This window comes from Physeter macrocephalus, chromosome 17, assembly GCF_002837175.3.
Source record: "Physeter macrocephalus isolate SW-GA chromosome 17, ASM283717v5, whole genome shotgun sequence".
In the NCBI taxonomy this organism is placed as follows: domain Eukaryota; kingdom Metazoa; phylum Chordata; class Mammalia; order Artiodactyla; family Physeteridae; genus Physeter; species Physeter macrocephalus.
In genome coordinates, this window is record NC_041230.1 from 15564446 (window position 1) to 15586765 (window position 22320).

Here is a 22320-nt window from a genome sequence, read left to right on the forward strand (position 1 = left end):
AGGGAAGCCCATCATTCTTTTTTATACTTAAATACTTCAATGTTATTTCCTAAGAATGAGGCCTTTTAAAAAATACATAACCATAGCACCAGAAAAATCAGGAAATTTAACATTAATGCTGTGCTATTATCTAACCCACCATCCATATTCAAATTTTGTCAGTTGTCCCAATACTGTCTTTTATGGCTGTTGTTTTCTTTCTTTGCAGGATGGAGATGAATCCAGGATCAAGTATTGTATTTAGCTGTCAGGTCTCTTTAGCCTTCTTTAATCTAGAACTCAGCCTTTAACTGTGTTTCTTGATCTTGACATTTTAAAAGAGCACAGGCCAGTTATTTCACAAAATGTCTCTCTTTGAGGTTTGTTTCATGATTCCTCTTGTATAGTTGAGGGTTATGCACTTTTGGCAGGAATGCCACACGAGTGACGTTGTGCCCTTCTCAGTGCATCTTATTGTGAGTCACATGCTGTTGTGACGTGCTGTTGTTCCAATACTGGTGATGTTAACTTTAATCACTTGATTAGATGATGTTTATCTGGTTTCTCCATTGTAAAGTTGCCATTTCCCCCTTTATGGGGAGATACTTTCATACTATGTAAACATTCACTTCCTCATCAAATTTTTACCTCCTAGTTTTAGTACATGCTGCTGGTTTTCTAACCCCATCATTCAATCTATATTATCAATTGGCGTTCTACTGTAAGGAAGAGTTTTTTTCTCCCCACCTTCTTAATTTAAAATTAACTAATTAATTAATATCATATAGACTCATGGATTCAGTTTATTCAGTGGGTTATAATCCTGTGCTGTCATTATATAAAAACCTATTTTGATGTTCACGTTGCCCCAGATTTGGCAATTGGGAATCTCTTCAATCTGGTTCTTGTCCTCATGACTCTGAGTACTTCTTTACTTTCTGACACAGAAAGTTGTTTCAGGCTCATCCTGTACTTTCTGTTCCCTGGCTCTAGACTCAGTTATTTCTCCAAGGCGACTTACCTAAAACAAACTGTAAGCAAATACTGATCCCTAGTTGATGGTGATTCTAGTTGGTTTCCTTTTTGCAGTGGTATCGAGTTAGAATTTTGAACTTTCCTTCTGTGAGTTCTAGGCTTGAGCAAATGAATACCTATACTAAGGACAATGGGAACCGAGTTTCTCATTCTTGGGGAGATATGAAACGGAAGAGATTAGAAATGTACCCTATTGTGCTGGATTGAGATGGGAGGTAGCAGATGAGCTCATGATTTTGAATATCTATCATCTATCATCTATCTATCATCTATCTATCTATCTATCATCTATCTATCTACCTATCATCTATTTATCATCTATCTATCATCTATCTATCTATCATCTATCATCTATCATCTATCTATCATCTATCTATCATCTATCATCTATCTATATATCATCTATCTATCTATCATCTATCTATCATCTATCTATCTATATATCATCTATCTATCTATCGTCTAGCTATCTATCATCTATCTATCTATCTATGATCATTTATGTATCATCTATCTATCATCTATCTATCATCTATGTATCATCTATCTATCTATCTATCATCTATCATCTATCTATCTATCTATCATCTATCATCTATCTGTCTATCTTTCTATCTATCTATCATCTATCTATCTATCTATCTATCTATCATCTATCATCTGTCTATCTTTCTATCTATCATCTATCTATCTATCATCTGTCTATCATCTATCTATTATCTATCTATCTATCTATCTATCTGTCTATCCATCTATAGATCCAGAAATAAATACTGATGCCTAGGCAATGTGTGTGTGTGTGTGTGTGTGTGTGTGTGTGTGTGTGTGCATGCACCTATTTCCCAGCTCTGTCTGCCGAGAGGAACTACAAGCAATGACATGCTAGTAGCAATGAGCCTATCTAGTACTGAGATCTTGATTTTTAATTATTAATCTCAATTAAATTTTTAAAAAGTTTATCCTTCTTTTTTGCATGTTATATTATAGGGGAATTTTGTAAAAGCATTTTAAAAGCTGCATTCTGTAGAGCAGCATTATCCAATAGAACTTTTTGCAATGAAAGAAATGTTATGTATCTGCACTATTTAATATGGGATCCACTAGACACACAAAGTGTGGTTAGTAAGACTAAAGACATGGTTCTTCACTTTATTTAATTTTAATTTGTTAAAATTTGAATTTAAATAGCCACTTGTGTTTCGTGGCTACCATATTAAATTTTGGGGTGTAAGATTTGAAAGATGTATGTATATATATACATATGTAATGTAGATGTATATATATATCTTATTTGAAACACACATATATGTATGTGTATATATTCAAGTTTATTAATATTCAAATCCATTTTGTTCAAATATCATATTGGATCTATATAATTTTACATGACATACATTTTCAAGTTTATTAATAATATTGGTCAAATCCTTTCTATGTTCTTTGTGTATCTGGCAAGGATAGAGAGGAAAATGTTCACATTGACCATTTTGCTTCAGTCGCTACCTTGTTAAATATTAATATTAGCATCCCTGATTTATTTTTGTTTGTGTTTGCATGGTAAGTCTTTGCCCATCACTTTATTTGGCATGTAGAAAGAACTCAATATTTATTTGCTCAATGAATAAATGTGTGAATGAATTTTTTAAACTTTCTGGGACATATTATTATAGGTGTGCTCCTTTATAATAGCACAAAGCTGGATTTTGTTTTTGACCCATACTTTTCTTTCTTTCTTTTCTTTTAATAGAGAAATTTAACTCATTTACATTTTACGCTTAGTTCCTTTTAGGCCTTTTTTCTCTTTATGTGAAATTAAAGCTTTTCCTATGTAGTTCTTTCCGGGTGAGGATAGCTGTGGTCCTTTTACCCTGAAGACCTTCCATATTCATGCAGCCTAAGGAAGACGTTTTCTTTTTAATTATTGCTTTTCCACTCTATTTCCTTTTGAGCTACTTTTATATCCAGTTTAAGGGCCCTCTTTTTCTTCTTTCTTTTTCATTTTTCATTTGTTGACCTTTTTTGAGTCCTTGTAATATTTTTTGAGCTGGTCTTTTAATTCTCCATTTAAAAACGTGTCCATCATATTTCTCACCCCAAAAGCAGTCTTTTCAGATTTTTCCTTTTAATACTGCCTCTCATACTTTCATAGTTGAAATGTTCTCTAGGAAGAATACCTTGAGAATCTTTACCCTTTTCTCCTGTTTCTTGCACTAACTGTGCCATGTAATGTGAAATTTGCTCTAATTGTTCCGATGTATTTCTGTATTTGAATGGCTAAATATTTCCATATGGCTTATGATTTCTCTGTTTTCTCTTCCATACGGGGCAGTCAGAATGTTATCAAGTAGGGGATTTTGAGAGAGTTTAAGGGCTCCTGTTTAAATCTTTCAGGCCCAGGTAAAAGGGAGGAGGGAAAAGTTTAGATTTACGGTGATTTTCCTTTGCCAAATTAGCTTCAATGAGCCACAGCCAGAGGTCCCCAGGCAGCGGGCGTCTCCTCTCTGTTGAAGAGTGTTCATTTCCTTTTGGTTGTGGCAGCACTGAGTTAGGAGAATTATGCCCTCCTTCTCTATTAGCCAGGATGACAGAGGTTGAGAGGTGTTTAGTGGTCTCAGCCCTCCAAACGTGTGTGTGCTCGTACGGTCTTCATAATATATGAGAGAAACTAGGTTTAAAGACTGTGGCAGAGAATTCCTTGGGAGGGAGGGTAGCTCTACACAGCAAATTAGACACCACCATCTCCCCTATCTGGACACCAACTTGTCCCACCTACCCAGATTAGCTCCACTGCATGAATCAGCATCAAACCAACTCAACCAAAAGGTGTTCTCTTTTGTTCCATTTGTTCTTATTTGTATCTGAAGTTCAAGTTTGGAAAACTCCAGGATTGCAGGGTACCAAGGTGAAAGAATGAAGTTTGGTTTGTTTGGGAACATAGACTTTAGAATTTTTGTTTTTATCAATTGCTACCACATTGAAAAGCACATATTCACAGGCTCAAATGTCCCATTCGATGGGTAATTTTCTTTTTTTAAATTTTTCTTTTATACTGGAGTATAACTGATTTACAGTGTTGTGTTAGTTTCAAGTGTACACCAAAGTGAGTCAGTTATACATATACATATAGTATCTATTCTTTTTCAGATTCTTTTCCCATATAGGTTATTGCAGAGTACTGAGTAGAGTTCCTTGTGCTATATTGTAGATCCTTGTTGATTATCTATTTTATATGTAACAGTAGTGAGTATATGTTGATCCCAAACTTTTAATTTATCCTTCCCCCCACCTTTCCCACTTGGTAGCCATAATTTTGTTTTCTATGTCTGTGAGTCTATTTCTGTTTTATAAATAAGTTCATTTGTATCATTTTTTTAGATTCCACATATAAGTGGTATCATGATATTTGTCTTTCTCTCTCTGACTTAATTCACTTAGTATGATAATCTCTAGGTTCATCCATGTTGCTGCAAGTGGCATTATTTCATTCTTTTGTATGGCTGAGTAGTATTCCGTTGTATATATGTACCACATCTTCTTTATCCATTTTTCTGTCAGTGGACATTTAGGTTTCTTCCACACCTTGGCTATTGTAAATGGTGCTGCAATGAACATTGGGGTGCATGTGTCTTTTTGAAGTATGGTTTTTCTCTGGATATATGCCAATGGGAATTTTCATATGAAGCTATTTTCATATGAAGCTTCAGAAAAAAAACAATTAATGAAGGGGACAATTTTAAAATTAATTTTTCTTTGTAATTGAAGACACAGTGACAGAATGCAGAAAAAAGTATTTTGAATTCAATACAAATGATGAAGCCACTTTCAGTTTCTTGTATGACCTCCTCAAGTTACAGGAAATGGCAGAGGAAACATGAAAATGCCATTGTATAAATTTACATTGAAAATTAAATTCAGACTGAATAGTTAAATCTTTTTAGAAAAATTGTTTCATGGGAATCATCAGCTCTAGATGTACTAAAATTTGTATTTTGAAATGATTTATCAGAAATTTATACCAATGCTGTCACAGCCTATAAAATATTCTTAGGAGCTCCAGTAACAGTTACATCACCAGAAAGATCATTCTCAAATTAAAAATGATCAAATATTATTTGCAATCTTGCATTTTGCCAAGGTTGATTTTGATATCACTTTCACTTGTATCAGCTGAAGATGAAACTGCTAAAAGTATAAATTTTGATAACTTAATAAATGAATTTTCAGAAATTTCCAAAAAAGAGAGTGAGAAATCTTGTGATCAATCAAAATATCATATTAATAAAGTATATGTATTGTATTATATAAAATTATGACACAAATTTTTTTTGCAATTTGTAAGTCATGTTGTCACTCATGTACTTGTAGTACACCTATTACATCTTATAAGTAACAGAATTTTTTAAAGGAAAAAGGTTTGTATTTTAGTATCTCATGGTATTATATCAGGCAATAAAGGATGCCTATCATATTACAAGTGATGTTAAGTTTGATTGCTTGGTTAAGGTGCTGTCTACCAGGTTCTCTGCTATAAAATTGCTGCTTTCCCCTTTGTAATTAATTCTTGCAGGGCTTTTCTGTTTCTTACCATACTTTTGCCTGCTAATTTTACCATCCATTGCCAATTCTCACCTGCAACAATTATTACTGTGGATCAAAATTCCAAAGGCATTCTTCACAGAAATAGAAGAAACAATCCTAAAATTTGTGTAGAACCACAAAAGACCTCAAATAGCCAAAGCAATCTTGAGAAAAAAGAACAAAGCTGGAGGTATCATGCTTCCTGATTTCAAATTATACTACAAAGCCATAGTAATAAAAACAGTAGGGTACTGGCACAAAAATAGACAGAGAAACCAATGGGACAGAATAGAGAGCACGTAATAAAATTTTGGCATATAGGGTCAACTAATATTTGGCAAGGGAGCCAAGAATACCCAATGAGGAAAGGACAGTTTCTTCAACAAATGGTATTAGGAAAGCTGGGTATTTACATGCAGAACAATGAAATTGGACCTTTATCTCACACCACTCCCCAAAATTAACTTGAAATGGATCAAAGACTTAAACACAAGATTTGATACTATAAAATTCCAAGAAGAAAATGTAGGGAAGAAGTTCTTTGAAATTGGTCTTGGCAATGATTTTTTGGACATAACACCAAAAGCATAAACAATAAAAGCAAAAATCAACAAATGGGACTACATTAAACTCAAATCTTCTTCACAGGAAAAAAAAAGTAATAGAATGAAAAGACAGCCTACAGAATGGGAGAAATTTAAAATAAAATTTATTTTATATTATTTTTTATTTTTATTTTTGGTTGCATTGGGTCTTTGTTGCTGTGTGCAGGCTTTCTCTAGTTGTGGCGAGCAGAGGCTACTCTTTGTTGTGGTGCATGGACTTCTCATTGTGGTGGCTTCTCTTGTTATGGAGCACGGGCTCTAGGCATGTGGGCTTCAGTAGTTGTAGCATGTGAGCTCAGTAGTTGTGGCTCATGGGCTCTAGAGTGCAGGCTCAGTAGTTGTGGTGCATGGGCTTTGTTGCTCCGTGGCATGTGGGATCTTCCTGGATCAGGGATTGAACCTGCGTCCCCTGCACTGGCAGGCAGATTCTTTACCACTGTGCAACCAGGGAAGTCTGAGAATGGGTGAAAATTTTTGCAAGCCATATATCGGATAAGGGGTTAATATCCAAAATATAAAAAGAACTCAGACAACTTAACAAAAAAAATCAAATTAAAAATGGGCTTAACTAAATAGACATTTTTCCAAAGAGGCCATCAAAATGGCCAATAGGCCTATAAAAAGATGCCCAACATCACTAATCATCAGGTAAATGCAAATCAAAATCACAATGAGCTATCACCTCACACCTGTTAGAACAGCTACTATCAAGAAGACAAGAGACACCAGGTGTCGGCAAGGATGTGGTGAAAGGGAATGCTTATACACAGTTGGTATGAATATAAATTGGTCTAATGACCATGGAAAACAATACGGAGGTTCCTCATAAAATTAAAAATAGATCTACCATTTGATACAGCAATTCCACTTCTGGGTAGATACCCTAAGGAAATGAAAACAGGATTCTGATGAGATATATACACTCCCATGTTTATTGCAGTATTATTTACAATAGCAAAGATATGGAAACAACCCAAATACCCATCAACAGAGGAATGGATAGAGAAGATGTGATATGTATATATAATGGAATATTATTCATCCACAAGAAAGGAGAATATCATGCCATTTGCAAAAACATGGATGGACCTTGAGCATATTATGCAAAGTGAAATAAGTCAGACAGAGAAAGAAAAGTGCTATATGATATTACTTATATGTGGAATCTAAAAAACCCCAAACCTATAAAAAACTGAGAGTAAAATGGTGGTTATCAGGGGGTGGGGGATGAGGGGAAAGGATTGGTAGTGTTTAAGGGTACAAATTTGTAATGAGTAGTAAATAAGCCACAGAGCTCTAATGCACAGTATAATGAATATAGATAATAATATTGTACTATAATTACATAATGTGATAAATACCGCTACAACGGCAGTCGTATTACAGTGTATAAATGTATCAAAGTAACACCCTATACACTTTAAATTTACACAATGTTACACATCAAATTTATTCAATAATAAAAAATAACAACCCCCAAATAAAAGCACCTGTATTAAAGATGTTTATGAGAGGGGTATTTATAGGATACATTGAGTAGAAAGTTATTTCAGGGAATGGATGTTAGAGCTCTTTAGTAACGCTTTTAGAGAAGAGTATATAAACACTTGTAACAACAAAGTTCATAAATGTGATACCCACTTGGTATGCAATAAAGTGTGTTTTTAAGTGAAAAATAATTATTACCATGATGTTTGCTTAATGGTGACTTTCTATTTCCATTATTCCATCTACACTTGTGAATGAAAATTCTGTAGTAAGGAAAAGCTGTCCGCTTTCCCCATTTACTTATTTATTCAGTTATTTACAGATATCAGCATGGATTTATGGATATATGTTTTATTCTAAGGGTTACATTATGTTACTATTATTTATTTTCTTGCTTAAGTTGTCCTGCTTCTCTTTTATGTTGTATCTTCAGGGTGAATTTAGAGAACTCTTTAAAACTCTGGAACCAGAAGATTAAACAAGCGTGTGTCTCACGATATGCCCATGTCACATGCAATATGTTCTTCCAGAGACTGTGATGATCTGTGAAGGGCCTCCTGGCCACCAGAATCCCAGGGTGTGTGTATGGACACACACAGTTTCTCATTATGGAAATGGATGCTCTTCTTTTTAACCCTGCCACCGTGATTGGTGAACCACTTTCTGGAGCATCTTCTTTCTGGCCTGAATGGAATTGAGGGCTTCCCAGGGATGGCTTGGGGCTTGGAGGTCTGGAAGGGAGCTGGGACCGGGCACTGCTTCTCTGTTTCACGGACTCTACCTTGAACACCAAAGTGTGTCCAGTTTTAGGGGGTCTCTGATTTTGGCCTAGCCAGCCCACCTCTTACCATGATTGTAAGTAGAGAACAGATGATGTGGTGCCAGCACCATTTTCCTACGAAATAAACCTGTTTTGCCAGGAAAGAAATCTACTTGTCTAAGCCTAGTCCTTGATTGAGGAAAAAATGTAAATATCCCAAATGTTTTGAAATTATAAGAAAAATACACACGGGCTTCCCTGGTGGCACAGTGGTTAAGAATCCACCTGCCAATACGGGGACACGGGTTTGAGCCCTGGTCCAGGAAGATCCCACTTGCCGCCGATCAACTAAGCCCGTGAGCCACGACCACTGAGCCTGCGCTCTAGAGCCCGCAAGCCACAACAACTGAGCCCACGTGCCACAACTACTGAAGTCCGCATTCTGCAACTACTGAAGCTTGCGCGCCTAGAGCCCGTGCTCTGCAACAAGAGACGCCACCACAATGAGAAGCACGCGCACCGCAACGAAGAGTAGCCGGGAAGATCCCACATGCCGCGGGGCAACTAAGCCCATGCGCCACAACTACTGAGCCTGTGCTCTAGAGCCCGCAAGCCACAACAACTGAGCCCACGTGCCACAACTACTGAAGTCCGCATTCTGCAACTACTGAAGCTTGCGCGCCTAGAGCCCGTGCTCTGCAACAAGAGACGCCACCACAATGAGAAGCACGCGCACCGCAACGAAGAGTAGCCCCCACTCGCTGCAACTGGAGAAAGCCCGCGCGCAGCAGTAAAGACCCAACACAGCCAAAAATAATAAATAAAATAAATAAATTTATAAAAAAAGAAGGGGATCCCCCCTGGGGATCCTTTAAATAAAAAAGAAAAATACACACTGAAACCCCCCAAATCATCTTGGGTAGTGGTGGTAGTAGATGGAATTTTGAGAATGAAGGATGTAGACTATTTTAGAGGCACTGACTATAAATTTAAGGTCTCCTTGTTTAGAGTAGCATAACAGTTGTAATGCCTCATCATTTTATGGTGTCTTGTAGATGGACTGCTAGTATATGGCAAAATTCAGCTAAACATAAAGGTATAGTTTATTTAGGCAATACATAAGGTTTTACCAATTAGGTTAACGTGTAGCTTTTAAATTTTGTTACTAAAGGGACTTACTGCCCGGTGAGACCTCCAGCCTCTTTTAGATTTCTGACAGTTAAAGCACACTTGAAAAACTTGATTGGCTTCGAAGAAAAGCAAGGGATGTGATTATGTTTTTACTACTCAGAGACCCCCATGGGGTTGAGAAAGAGAGGAGGGGAAATGAGGGGAACCCCTCTCCCTACCCCCACCCACAAAACTGGCTGAATAAATGTTCGCTGAGTAGACTCAGGTTTAAGGAGGACCAAGGTCTGAGTTCTCCGTGATGGGAGTATCTGCTTCCTGTGATATTTGTTAATTGCCTTCATTTGAGAAATGCACATTCACATTTACACTTGTGTATTTGCTGATTTTTTAGAAGCTCTTTTTCGAAATTTTGTATACTCTAATTCATTCACTGAACAAATGTGTTTTGATTCCCTGCTGTATGAAGGGAAGAACTGGTTTCACGGAGAGCAGGAGGAGGCATCAAGATCTGGGTACCAGAATCCACATTCTAGGATAGATTTGTGTGTACCCAAGGGGAGAGGGACGGACCCAGCTGATTCTTGACACATCAAACAGATGACGGCCCTCTGCTGTGTCTACATCCCCAAGTGTAGCTCTCTGCCCCGGAAGTCAAAGAGATGCGGGCTGAGGAATCGGAGGATTTTTGTGCTAAAAATCTGTCTTCTACCTGTTTAAATTACAATAGTGAGTAATTATGTGTATGTAAAAACTGTCAAAAGTATTCTTAAATCGTACTTTTGCCGTGTACTAGAATTACTTTCCATTATGACCTATTTGTACATCATGTGGACCAAATATCTCAGCTGGGAAATGTAAATGTGTTTTTGTTTTTGCTCTGCAGTTAGGTCAGCAGATGTATGCAACAAATATGATTGCAAGGGTGAAGGTGACATGATTTACTTAAATCAGGCAATTTCTCCATTAAAGCATTGACGCCTCAACTCATAAAGGCACTCTTTAGCAGATGAACTATAACGTCGCCCAGCATTTGTCATATTAGGTGATTTGAAAGGAAAGAACAATTATAAAAAGGAATCTAATTCTCTGTTGAAGAAAAGAAATCCAGTTTTTGCAGCAGGGGGTGGTTAATTTTCCATAGATAAAAACAGGTTTCACGACAGTTCTGTAGCCGTAACGTTCTACAATTAAAACAGAAGAAGAAAAGGATCCAGCGCCAAAGCAGACAGTTGTAGGAATTAGTTGTTTAGGGCTAGGGAAGCAGGTTCCCCCTCCAGCATTAAAGGTTATTTTGTTCCCTGTAGGAACAGCTCTGTTGCCGTCAACCATGCTGGAATGTCCCCAACCACTGCCACCACCTCCCACCTTACCCCTGTTTCTGAGCTGCTTTCAATTAGCAGGGATTATTAAACTAGAAACATTTTAAACTGCTGCTGAAGGTGCTTTCCTGCGAACTGAGCCGGAGGCGTCACAATAAAAGCTGATTGATTGGCAAAGAACGTACTTACAGCAACTGATGCCCCGTGTCATTTTCTATGCATTTCACAAGCTCCCCTGCCCTCTGAATTTTGCGTTTTCCTTCAGAGATTAACCTTGGTTTCTCTTTATGGCACTTTCTATAGCCTGGGGGCTCTCAACTTCCATCTCAGTGACTTGCCCTGGACCCACTCACTCTTCACGCCCCTCCTCTCACCTGGACCCCAAGGAGGGTGACCCACAGGCCAGGGTGGGCGGGCCCTTGAGGGAAGACTCTTAGGTTCCTGCCTTATCAGCCTTCTTCTTTGGTGTTTAATTGTCAGAATGCTAGAATAACAGCAACAAATAACACATCTCTAAAGAAAACCGGCCACAGAGCACTGACGGGGTGGAGGCAGGTGTCTGCGTCCTGTTGGAGGTTTCAAGAACTGGAGGCATGTACCTTGAAGCCTCATCTTGTCCTCAAGGATCTTCTGTCTTCTGCTTCTCTTTCTTAGATGTTCTTGTGTGAATCTTTCGTTTCTCCAACTAAACTAAACTTATTTGATAATACACACTCCTTGGTTAATACTTTGATATGCTTTTATATACATATCTATGTATGTAACACATTTATGATAATTTATTATATAATAATATATATCATTTAATATATTTGTATCTATCGCTTAATTCTAACAACAATGCTCTGAGTTAGGTATAGTTAATACCCCCATTTTTGAAGATAAGTTAACTGAGTCTTGGAAGGGGTCAAAGCTGACTTCAGAAGGGGGCAGAACGCTTAACCAGACGAGTGCTGCTTCTTTGTCCAAAACGGTCCCTACTCTGAACTTCAGATTCCTCATCTGTCACAAGAGGGGTTCGAGACAGATCCTCTCTATTCTTTTCCAGATTGTTTGCTTAAAAAACAAAAAACCAAAAAAACCCCCCCAGATAGTTTATTCAACACATGCTTGTTTGTGTTTACTTTGTACCTGACTCATTCCAGGCTCTGGGGGTGGACGTGAACTAGTCAGACCAGCTTCCTCCTGTCGTGGGGATGGGGCTCACACCCCAGCTCTGATGTTTCTGACCAGTTTGCAAGGTCAGAGCCAACCTGCCTTTGATTCTCCATCAGGCTCACGGGCTGCACTCCAGAGCACATTTGGCTGCTATGGGTCTCTTAAGAAAGTGGGGAGGCCCTTAGTCAGGCTTACTGACTGCTTGAGAGAGGACGTAAGGAGGAAACGCGTGCCCAGGCTGGGGCCAGCTGAGGGCACCTGGCAGACGGGAATAAATGCACGTGCCTGCCTCGCCACTCACCAGTGGAAGTCAGGCTTCTCAGCTTTGCATATAGTTGCATGAGTGGCACAGAGCAGCCACAGTCCATGATGAAGGGACTGGAAAGGAGTGGCCGGGTGTTCTTTTTGGTTTCCACAGGGGGCTGCCTTCAGTCCCCTGTCAGCCTCTTGTCAGGCAGAGGGGGACTGGAGTTAAGGCTGGGGTAGGGTGAGAGGAACAGGGTTCCCCTGGAGGCGGGGCTGGGGGGGGGTGTTGTCCACCACAGTGATTTCTGGATTATGACTCAAACACACAACCAAGAAGCATTTATTACCTCCAAAGTAGTGCTGGCTCTGTAGTGCTGAATGGAGAGGTGAGGTATTGCAGCTGTTATCTTTTGAACTAACTGCTATTGCGTGTCCCATGACCAGCCATGGCAGGGTTTTTGTTCCCATGAATGAATGGGCTATAAATCTGTCGGAGTTGACACTAGCAGCCGTCCTAGAGGGTGTAAACAGAAAACGTGCAGAAGAATCTTGTGGGTTTTGCTTGCCTGGAAAATGAGTTCAGTAAAATGGAGGTGATCAGTGCTTATTTATAGGGCAGACGGATACATCCAGCATTGGCCGTCAAGAGCTAACTTAGTGTTTTCTCATTTATACTCACTCCGTGTGGCACATCCTGTGTGGGGGCAGCTCGTGGGGCGGCGTGTAGCTGCCGCGGCGGAAGGAAAGGAGCCGCCTGCCTGCAGGTGAGGAGTGTCTCCCTCTGTTGCTAAGGTTTGGGAGCTGTCAGCGGGAACTGGCCAGAGGGGCTTAAGGTTTTGAGGTTTGTAATGAGCAGGAAAACCCAAGGCAGTGAACGGTTCCTTATTTACATTTCAGTTTTGAGGCTGACTAGCAGGCAATGGGACAAAATTCATTGCCATTTTTCAGGCCTCTGAAACAATACATTGCAGCAACCATAAATTTGGAGCTGGGTTAAAGTACTGAAAACAATTTATTGCTAATTTTTCCCTTAATTGCATTTCGAAGAAGAAGGTTTGGTGCTCACCGGTGGAATTATTGTATAAAACTTATTCGTTAGAAAGCACAATGAACTGTAAATCAGAAGCTTACCTGAAACAGGGTCAAGGTTCCCCACAATTCATCACGCCCCCCACCCCCCCGCCCCCAGCGGACCATCTCCAGCAAGGGTCTCAGCAAATAGAAGGATCAGGGATAACGCACCCGCTGTCCCTCACCCCTCCTCCGTGATGACACTGATTCAATAAGATGCCTCGCCTCCTAAAAGTGATCGTGTGAGTCACTCGTGGAAACGGAGCAGAGGGGCCGTAATGGAATGATCACTGCATGGCCTCCCTGCCTCATTTAATTTGTTTTGAGGCTTCCAGCGTGTCAGGCTAACTGCAATGGAGGCCAGGCGACAGCCTGACCCTGCTGGTGGAGAAAGTTGAAAGATGGTAGCGTCATGTCAAAAACTGCTGGGATGGTGTGAAATTCTGTTCCTGTCTCACCTTGGGTGTCGATAACCCTGTCTCAGGGTGAGCTTCTTCTGAGAGCTGGGTGAGAGAGGCGTTCCCATTAGTGATCACAACCATCGGAGGTGATCTGTCATCTCCTAGTTCTTTGGCAGGAAGGCTTGGCTCCATGGGGAGGATGGAGTTGTCCTCCTGTACCTGCCATCTGTGTTCCTTCCTTCAGGACGGGAGGAGGTCATTGAGTGGAACTCACCTGTGTGGATCAGTCTCCTTGGCATTTTGAAGGCCAGAATGGGTGATAGATTTGCCTGACCAAACTAGCCAAAGATAGAGCCTGGCCAGAACCTGTGCCCATCTGGGAGCTCCCGGGGCTGAAATTGCCGTTTTTTTTTTTTTTTTTTTTTTTTTTTTGCGGTACGCGGGCCTCTCACTGCTGTGCACTGTCCCTTTGCGGAGCACAGGCTCCGGACGCGCAGGCTCAGCGGCCATGGCTCACGGGCCCAGCCGCTCCGCGGCATGTGGGATCTTCCCGGACCGGGGCGCGAACCCGCGTCCCCTGCATCGGCAGGCGGACTCTCAACCACTGCGCCACCAGGGAAGCCCTGAAATTGCCATTTTAACAGCCATCTGGGGAGGAGCCATCAGCTGCTGAGTGTTTATTACGTAACAAGCACATACATCAGAGAAGGGACAGGTCATCCACTTCTTAACCTTCTACAGTGGCGCCTCCCATCTCAGGCCAACGATGGCTGTGGCAGCAGGACCCTGTGGTATTTGGTGCAGGGCTGTGCTGCCATCTAGGGCAACTGGTCTTGCACAGCTGACCACAGGAGGGGGAAGGAAGGGCTTTGGAGAGGGGCGTGGTATCCAGGGCTCTGAGAGTCTTTCCAGGGACCAGGCAGGCTGGGGAGAGTGGATAATTTAGGACAGAACAGTACGGCCCATTCTCACCCAGGGGGTAGGGTTAAAAGACAGTGTGCTGTGCAAGGTAAAATTAGGAGAAAGCCACAATTCCTTTGCTAGTCTGCTGGGAAGGCACAGCATTAGAGAATGACCCCAAGTCCAACACAGCCTGTTCCACTCTAGTGATGGAACAGATTGCTGTATCTCTGCTTGGACCCCTAGAATCACAATTGGTTTGGTGAAGTGATCAGACCATGAGGGCCTCAGAAGAGTTGAGACCCTGATCGAGGGGCCGGCAGATGCTGCACCGTTTCCAGGCTCCCCAGGGTAGAGGCTCACTGATGGGACAGTGTGGGCAGTAGCATCATCCCCTCTCGGTCTTATGACAAGTGCAGATTGAGGAACTCCTAGGAATTAAGCACATGCACGAACCAAGTCCACGGTAACCAATTTTCCAGCAGGACCAAGGAGGGTTTCTTGGACCTCTTACTTCCATCTGTCTACTTTCTCTACCCATTTCCCTCCAATTGCCACTCTTTTCACGAGCAGACCACTGAGAAGGCCCTTCCAGTGGGAGTTTCAACCCTGAGTTCGTGGTTCGTGGTGAAATGTGGTTGAACCATGGGTTCATGGTTAAATGTGGCTGAGAGCGTGACACACCAAAAGGAGGCCTATCAAGGCCATGGCGGCCTCCTTTTGTCGCTGGGTGGACAAGACCACTGTGCTCCACTGGACACCACACAGGAGAGGCAGGACAGTCCAGCTGAAGCTGACCCTTATCTTATGGACGCTGTGTGTGAGTGCTGGGTCCCTGCCCCAGGGAAGCATGGCAGCTTGTCTGGGATTTGTTGGTACGAGCTAAGCAGTCAGGTTGGGGACAAACAGCAAAAATAAGGAACTGAGCCGATAGACCTTGGGTCAAGAGCAAGGGAAGAGGAGGACTGAGTTCTCCTGCAGGAGGCCCAGCCTTGGGGAAAAGCCAGAACAAGTTCCCATAGAAATGGAGTAACAACAGGCAATTTGCTGTAAGTCTTTCCGACAGCAAGTGCTGTGAGGGGTCCATCACGTGTAAAGAGCACAAGCAAAACATTGCTTTCTGAATAGACGAGGAGTACAAATTTATCTGTGAACATTTGAAAATACAGGGAAGTTTCAAGGAGCAAATAAAAATTACCTGTAAATCCACTACCCAGAGATGAACATTGATAAATTTTTTATACATTTCTTTACAGGCCCATGGGCATTTAAAAGTAGTATTATTTTTTCCAAATTGGAATTCTACTATACATATAGTTTTTATGTCCTGCTTTTTTCCCCTTAACATACTGTACACATTTCCCATGTCCTTAATGGCATTCACAAACTTATTTTTAAAATTTTAAGAATCCACAAAATTACATTTTATGAATGTACCATATCATTTAGCCATTTCCTTCTTGGGAAACATTGAGTTGTTTCTAATTTTTTGATCTTATCAGTGAAGTTGTGACAAATATCCTTTAACATTAATCATGGGGTGTACCTCTGCTTTACCTTACGGTGAACTCCTGGAAGAGGAAGTCCTATATGGCGAGGCCTCTTTATTTTGAAAAATTTATCTCCAGGGAAGGTTGGTTCTGTGAGCCACGTGGGAGAGTGGCAGCCTCACTTTCCAAACAGGAGACGGTCTCTACAAAGCTGGCTGTTTGATAGATGAAACTATTTAAAATCAGAATTTCTTCCATATTGAGATAGAATACATTTTCATCTGTCTATTTGCATACGTATATTTCTTCTCCTGGGAATTGTTTGGTCATTTGCCCAATTTTTTTTTTTTTTTTTCCTTGAGCAGTGAGTTCTCCTCAAGGACTCTTTCAAAGGAAAGAACTCTTTACAGCATAAAGTCATCGACTGTTCAACAGTTAATCTTATCTGTTCTGATGGGGCTGAGATAGGCAAGTTGGGGTTTGAGCTGGGACTTGAAGAGTTGGGGGATTTTGATAGTCAGGTACCTGGTTGGGTGAGTCATGGGAGGTACACCTAGGAACACCACACTATCACTTTGTGCATTTAAGGAAACAAGTTGAGTGAACAAGAGCAAACTATTTTTGGTCTTGGTCTCTGCTGCAGATAACATGTGAAAGACTGCAAGCACTTACTGATCTGAGAAAGGAGGCATGCCGACAATCTTCAAACAAAACAACTTGGCTTCACTTTGATTTCCTTCCTTGGACTACCATCTTGGTCAGGGAGGCAGGTTTTTGGGGTGGGGGTGGGGAATGACAAGGCTTGGAGGACTGCTCGTTTTTCACCGCTTTGTTGTGTGTGTGCCGGGGCATGGGTGCATGAGTGTTGGATCCCAGAGCCCAACCAGCTGGATATTTTATGGGAGAGTTGCCCAACCCCATACGGGGGCAGGTCTGGTTTTAAACATCCCAGAGCCCCCTTTTCTATGGTGGCTGTCCTGGATTTTTTGTGTTTGCACACAGTGGGATTGGGAATGACTTCACTGTTTGGTTCGGAATTTGGGCCAACTCTGGCTCTGTGGTAGACTGCTAGTGATCACTACAGCATTTCCGAGGGTGTTGGCAAGGCGATAACGCAATTAGCATCTCCCTCTTTGATAGAGAGTGAAGTGAAGACAAGCTGACTTTTTGGAAGCCGATGATCCCTGATAATTAGGGGAAACCCTTGAGGGGAATACGTTGGATTGTTTTAATAATTGCACCCAAATGCATGTGTAGTGAGCTCCCCCTGAAACAATGGGAGGGGCAGATACATGCCCACCGGTCCCATCCCTTTGAGGTTGGGGCAGGCACGGGCACTCTATGTTTTATTTTTAGCAAATATGTATAGCTCATGTGGCTAGAACCACTGGTGTTATTTCAGGAAATTTATTTAAAATTCAATTTGTACATCGTGACATCAAGCACTACTTTTGGGGAAGTGTGTTTTGCATTATGCCATAGCAGTTCGGAATTATGGACTCCAAGGGAATATGTGTATTTTTATGCACTATGTTTATTGGCACATTTGTGTTAATAGCCAATAAGATGATATTGCCATCTTAATACCTTGTGAGTCTCTGTGACTCTGAGTGGGTGCCTCTGAGTACCTGACTGAGGGGGAGAAGGACGCGTGGTGGGCTCGAGGGTGTAGGGAATGATGTTGGAAATCCAAATACTGGCTTTGTAGGTAGTGTCTCTGCAACACGGAAGAGAGGGAAGCTGGGCTTAATCAGGGAACAGACCACCAGGGAGGCGTGGACATGCTTGTACAGCAAAGCTACATTCCTTCGGAGAGAGAAAACCATCCCAGAGATATTTAGTTCTCAATTAAATAAAGCCACGTCCTCCTGCTTTGCTTCCAGCCACCCTTCTCCTCCCGGGAGCCAGGATCTTGCTTTTTGCAGTGAATTTACGGTGGCTTCTGGACGGATAACAAGAAGTTGCACAGCTGACCCTCCAACTTTGCTCTGGTTCCTCACTGTGGATTTCCTGTGATGATTTTCCGAGGCGTACCTCTCACATTGAATTATTCGTGGAAATGGCACCAAGAAACAGTGTAATGTTTTTTATATATGTATATACACACACACACATATATACATATATATTCAGTGCAAACATCACATAGTGCAAACCATGTTCATTGGAAAATTAAAAAAAAAAGAAAAACCAAAAGAGGGCAAGGGCATTGTCTGCTCCCAGGAGTGTCTACTGGCAATGAAGGCTCTTGCATCTCTTTATAGGCAGCCAATAGAGATTTTGGGCTTGAAACGTGGTTGTGGAAGTATCGCCTTTTTGAAGCACCAGAGCTGAACTACGGCAGTTAGGCGGGTTACGACTATTTTTAACCTACACTGTCCAGGTCCTGTTGTGATTCCCTTTTGTACCAAGCTAGGTGATCTGATTGCATTAAAATGTGGAGAAGTAATATTGATTGGCAGCTTCTGTGAAGTCTGGTGAAAGAGGGATGCTGGCAGGTAGAGCAGCTTCAGAGGATCCTGTCTCTGGAAAGCCATGGTCTTCTCTCTGCCCGGACAGAGAGATTGTTGATTCTGCGACTCACTGGGTCAGAGGACCTTCGTTCTGTGTCCTGCCTCTGCCCCCAGGCACTGAACTCTATGCAGGTAGCACATCTGCATTCTTAACGACCTCTTCATTACCTACATTACCTACTGGGTGACACAGGGAGTGACACCCAGTAGGACCTCAGTAATGATTTGTAGAATCTGGATAGGGGCCTGCAGGGAGATGCCCCCTGCAACCTGGAAATCACATGAGCTGCCCTCCCTCCTCAGGACTTCAAGGATAACCTCTCCTCTGCCCCAGCTCCCCTCCCCCAACCCTAATCAAGCTGTATTTGCCCAGGGCCCATCCCTTCTCCTGTGTACTGTTGGGTTGGAAAGAAAGCAGATAAGCTACCTCTGCAGAATGTGATCCCGCCTCTCAGAGAGAATCTGCATCTTAATAAAAGAGGCTTAAAGACCAAGCTCCTTTCAGCCAAAGGGAGGAGCAGGTGATGGTGAAAATCTGGGTAGCGGGTCTAACCCTATGTGGTGATATTTTGTAAATCCCACCCCACCATGGTAAAAACAATCATCTAAATTTCACCTGGAATTTTACGGTTTTATTTTGCCACATTTAAATCTTGAATCTGCCTAGGATGATTTTTTTTATTGGTGGTGTTAAGGGATGCGTTTTCTTTTTACCAAATGGCCTGTCCATGGTGATGTCCTTGTTAGTTCTGCTGTATGGTGAAGTTCACGGCTCCCAACCTCGTGGTCACCTCTTTCCCCATTGCCCACAGAGAAGCTGAGGTGAAAAGAAACAGGCCCAGTTAAGAGAATGAACTTTGGATCCGGTGAGGTCTGGGTTTGAATCCAAGCTCCACTACCAACCAGCTGTGCAGTGGGGTGACTTATCAACCCTCCCTGAGCCTGGGCCTCCTCGTTGTGGAAACAGGAATTACACTCCCGTGCCCAGGTGGGGTGAGGCCCGAATGAGATCACGAATGCTCAGTGGGCATCCCCGTGACGGCCCAGCCCAGAGTCCTTGGTGAATTCGGGTTTATTGCTGCTATCACTGACCCCTTTGTATCTTCACTCATTCAATTGAAAAACGAACTGTACAGGGACTTACATGTTCATCATCCTCCATCTCATCGCCTATCTTCCTGACCTCATTACCTCCCTCAAATCGGCTCCTCTTCCCCATGTTTATGCCAACCACCCAGGCGTCCAAGGAAGAAAAGAAATCCTCCTGTCCCTTCCTTTTGGTCCCATTTCTAGTTCATCATGGCAGCCGTGAGAGTGACCAGAAGTAGGGCTTTAGAGTCAGGCTCTCCCCACTGCTAACCCAGCCTTCCTCTCTCCGGTTTCAGGGCTGGGCTCTGGCTGCCCCAGACAACCCCACTCCCCACCTGCACAGGCCATCTGGGTCTACCTGCTCATTTCGCCAGAATGTCTTCACCACCTTCTGTGTCTGTGAAATCCCAGGTCTCGTGATGCTGCCTCTTGGACAGGACTCCCTCTTTTGCCTCCTTTACCTCTGACCCTTAGTTTCTGCCTTGCTGTTGCTTCCTGGATCGCCTGCACCCGCCGCAGGTAGGGTCCTTCCAGGTGGGGCTAGGCAAGCCTCACACGTGAGCACAGTGCCTGGAGGAAGGTGTATCAGCTATAATAGCCATCAGGATAACTTCCATGTTTGACGGCCTGAGGATATAGCGGGATCAAGGTTCCAACCTGGGATGGGCTCCTTCAGACACTGTTCCCCACCGATTCCACGGCTGTGGGCTCTCATCACGCTGGTCAGAGTGTAGATGACAAATAACAGTCAAACTACTAATAACCATCCATTGAATACCCAGCACGTGTCTAGGCACTGTGCTTAGCACATGCCATGAAAGAGCCACTTTCGTCCCCATTGTCCAGATGGGACATGCGGGCCACAGGGCCAGGAATAGTGGATGAGGAGGAGGGAAGGGTGTGGAGTGGGGATGGAGGAGCTGGAGAAGTGATTGTCACGCCTCCCTGCAAATCTCCCTTCTCACGGAGTAACAGGACACGGATGGCTCTGTGGCCGCCACTTGCCTCTCCCACGCATCTCCCAGTCCTGTTTGGCTGCGACAGGTGGAGCTCAGGGTCCGGTGCTCAGACAGCCAGAAGAAGAGGCCAGAGGTCAGATGTCACGGCCACTCTCCCTGCCCTCCCACGGGCAGGTATAATCTTGGAGACGCTCCGAATGTCCCCCTTTTAAAAAAAATTCCAATTTCGTAACTCTCCTTAGGTGTTTTTTTTAGACCCCATTGTGTTGGCAACAACCGTTATGGCTCTATTATGATAATACCAGAAAGTTACATTATGAAATAAATGCATTTTAAGGTTTTTTCCCTGGCAACATAATGTAAGGATCATTTTGCATGTTGGTACTAAAGAATCAAAAACAGTTTAGTCAGTGGATGTGAACACTGTTTCTTGTCATCGAGTTAATGGATCTACTGTAGTATTTGTGTTCCTTCCAGCCCTGCTGCGGTACCTCAATGAAAAATTATGGTTTTTTCCTCAGTGCTGCAACACCTGTCGCCTTTATAGGCAACGCATTCCCCTTCAAGTCGTGCGGTGTAAAATGCTTACCATTTCTCGGCCCCTTTCCCTCCCCATCATTTACCTGGTTCTCAGCAATCGAGGGTCAGTGCCTTCTCTTATTAACGTTCTGCGTAATAGAAATCAGGGCACCCGTGTTACTCATGTGGAAGCCGGGCAAACAGTGGCTGTTAGTGTGCAAAGGACAGAAGGGAAGCCTGGCTTGACTTTTTACCCCCCTTTGTTTAGTGGATCTTGGCAGTCAATCACAAGCCCTCCCTGCATTTAAAGCAGGCCTGCTGCTCTAGAAACAGCCTCCAGCTGAGGACCCACTTGCTGTTAATAGCTGCTGAGCTAGGATACCAGCCTCATTTCAAAGGGACTCATAAAGACCTGGACTTGCCTCTCTGAAAAATTTACTACTCCAACCAGCAAAGTTTTACTGGCTCCAGGATGATCTCTCCAGGCCCAGGAGAACCTCTCTCGAAAGCGAATTGTCTCTTCAAGGTCACACTCTTTTAGGGCTACGTGAAGGTGGGGGTCACTATGGCTAAGGATCTCTCAGTGATCCTCCATCCTCCTCACTGTGCTGAGATCTGTGGCCAACATCCACCCCGGGACTGCAAACCAGACTCCTGCTGGGGCCAGGCAGGTGGCTGACATCAGGGGATTGGGATGGAAAGGCCGGCGCTGCCCCAGCCCACATGGTGGGAACGTGATCCAGGATCATCAGGTCCTCCATTGTTTACATAGAAGTGGTAGCACAGATGTTAAACAAGGTACAACTTTTTGAATTTTAAGTGTTGGGTAATGAAGGTGAAAAAATAATTGGTGCCAGAGCAAGCTGGACCACGGACTTGTCCCTTTCCACTCCCCGACGTCTGCCGCGTCCTGGACTTGCTGTGTTACTCCAGTCTTGGCTTCAGGGAAGGGGATGCGAGAAAAATTGTCTGGACAACATCTCATCCAACCTGCCTTGAATGGGGTTCTGATGGCCTTGGAGAAGTCTGGGGTTGAGCAGTAGGAAATATCTGAGCTACGAAGGTGGGGGATTTCCCAT